At 55.0% G+C, this 2,688-nt stretch overlaps 1 pseudogene across 1 annotated transcript; it reads left to right on the top strand.

The window, feature by feature from the left end:
• Positions 1–291: 291 nt before the first annotated feature.
• Positions 292–2,447, top strand: LOC309684519 (olfactory receptor 14A16-like; annotated as a pseudogene). The gene is made up of 2 exons: positions 292–1,221; positions 2,431–2,447. The product of its transcript is annotated as an olfactory receptor 14A16-like (transcript).
• The last annotated feature ends 241 nt before the right edge of the window (positions 2,448–2,688 follow it).

Below are 2,688 nucleotides of genomic sequence, written 5' to 3'. Positions count from 1 at the left end.
TTCCTGTTCCTCACCAGGGCTGTTCCCTGCCCCTACCACCTTCTGCAGAGCGGGGTAAACTTATCAGGAGCCCATGGGCAGATGCCCTAGTCTTCATCTCCCACTGGGCCAACACCAAAAAGGGCTCCAGCAGCAGAGCTGAAGGAAGGTCTCCTCGTAAAAGAAACGGGTGTCTGTGTGTGACAGGGGGAGGGTCTGTGGGAAATGGCTTTGATTTTGCTCAGAGAAGTCTCCCCTGACTTGTCGCTGTTATTTCCTCCCTGGAATGTCCCCCATGTCCAGAGGCAGCAAATGTCCAGCAGCAGCTCCATCACCCACTTCCTCCTCCTGGCATTCGCAGACACACGGGAGCTGCAGCTCTTGACCTTCTGGCTCTTCCTGGGCATCTACCTGGCTGCCCTCCTGGGAAATGGCCTCATCATCACCGCCATCGCCTGCGACCACCGCCTCCACACCCCCATGTACTTCTTCCTCCTCAACCTCTCTGTTTTTGACCTGGGCTCCATCTCCACCACTCTCACCAAAGCCATGGCCAATTGTCAGAGGGACACTCGGACAATCTCATTCTCAGGATGTGCTGCACAGGTGTTTTTTTTCTCTTTTTCTGTGCTACAGCAGAGTTTTCCCTTCTCACTGTCACGTCCTACGACCGCTACGTTGCCATCTGCCACCCCCTGCACTACGGGACCCTCCTGGGCAGCAGAGCGTGTGTCCGCATGGCAGCAGCTGCCTGGGGCAGTGGGTTTCTCAATGCTGTGCTGCACACGGCCAATACATTTTCACTGCCCCTCTGCCAGGGCAATGCCCTGGACCAGTTCTTCTGTGAAATCCCCCACATCCTCAAGCTCTCCTGCTCAGATGCCCACCTCACAGAAGCTGACCTTCTAGTGGTTACTGCCTTTTTAGCGTTTGTTTGCTTTGTTTTCATTGTGCTGTCCTATGTGCAGATCTTCAGGGCGGTGCTGAGGATCCCCTCGGAGCAGGGGCGGCACAAAGCCTTTTCCACGTGCCTCGCTCACCTGGCCGTGGTCTCCCTATTTGTCAGCACTGGCATATTTGCCTGCCTAAAGCCCCCTTCTGTGTCCTCCCCAGTTCTAGATCTGGTGGTGGCAGTGCTGTACTCAATCGTTCCTCCAGCAGTGAACCCCCTCATCTACAGCATGAGGAACCAGGACATCATGGATGCCCTGAAGAAACTGATTCTAGCAGTATACTTCAGCAGCAATGAGTTGCCCACCTCTCTTCACCAGTGACTTTATATGTATCTCAGGCATTTTTTTCTTGTGGTCATTGTATCAGTTATAAACCTGTCTGTACACAAATAGTTGCTTTTGTCCCACTTCTTCAGAGGATGAACCCAGCCTGTCTTACCCAGAGACCTGTAATTGAGTCTATCACCACAGTGATAGTGGCTTCCTTTGTGGCATCTCTGCAATAAAAGGGGATTTCACCAGTACCGTGTGTGAAGCTTTGGCTTTTTTTCCCGAAAGTGGAGTGCAGAATACACTCAGGGAGCTGCAGGCTAAAAGGCCTTGGTGATGTGCTTGGGTGCTGAATGGCCTTGCGGGATGAGAGCATGGGGTGTCGTATATGGGAATGAGGACAGGACTGAGCCTTGACCTGTGAGTTCCCAGTGCCGCCGGAGATCCTGAACGGTCAAGAGGCACCTGCTTGGGACTGTCTCACATGTGGAAGGGCTACTAACAGACTCCTGTCCTTCAGGGAAGTATCAGGAGCCACCAGGAGAGCACAAGAAGTCTCCAGAGACACCATGTGCCTTCTGTTGGGTGCACAGTGGATGGAGTTTCACAATAAGGTAAAAGCAAAGGAAGGACAGACCAGTAAGGTCTAATGAGGGCTCTGCAATGTCAGGATAAGCAGCGGGGACACAGCAGGCATGAGGGAGACTGGGGAGTGATTCACCGCCTGCTGGCCCTCCTGTCACCCCTCGGGCTGTCACCCCCGCTCTCCCCTCCTCTCCGCAGCCAGCCAAGGCCACACAGCCTGGGGCAGATGCAGCGGGCTTTGCCCTGGGGCGCCCGGCTGCCCACAACGCGGGGCCAGCCAAGGCAGGGGACATCTTGGGGACGCTGAGCGGACCTTGGGGCAGGGACAGAGAGTTCAGCCAAAGAGACCAACGGCCACCTATGGTTATTGCCATAGACCAATGCACTTCCCAACGGTGGCACACCCACAGTCGCTTGAACTCTGCAGAGGAGGACGAAGGAAGCGGGAATGAACCGTTAGCGTGAGGAGGTTCCCCAGGACCGCATTTCTTGCTCTCTCAATCACCACAGCTGCTGCTGCAACAGCCCTAGCGCATGAAATCCTGCCTTGAATGACGAGGTCTGGCTCTGCTGACTAATATGCTACAGCTTGCAGACGCTTCTGGGCACACTACTGATCTCTCGGCCTTCCTTCCTCGGAAAGATGCTGCAGCCCCTTAAATCAGCTTTGGGGCCCTTTGCTGGAATTCCTTTAGGAGGTCAAGAGCTTCCTCGCCCTGGGGAGCCCAGCACTGGACACAGCACTGCAGATGTGGCCTCACCAGTGCTGAGGAGAAGAGAAGGATCACCTCCCTCCAGCTGGAGACAACGCTTTTCCTAATGCAGCCCAGGAAGCTGTCGGCCTTTGCCGCAGCGGTGCATTGATTTTGGATGCTTGTGCAATGCCTCACACAACTGTGGC

Source organism: Vanellus vanellus, assembly GCF_965231255.1.
Source record: "Vanellus vanellus genome assembly, contig: HAP1_SCAFFOLD_105, whole genome shotgun sequence".
Taxonomy (NCBI): Eukaryota; Metazoa; Chordata; class Aves; order Charadriiformes; family Charadriidae; genus Vanellus; species Vanellus vanellus.
This window is presented reverse-complemented; position numbering and strand designations above follow the sequence as displayed.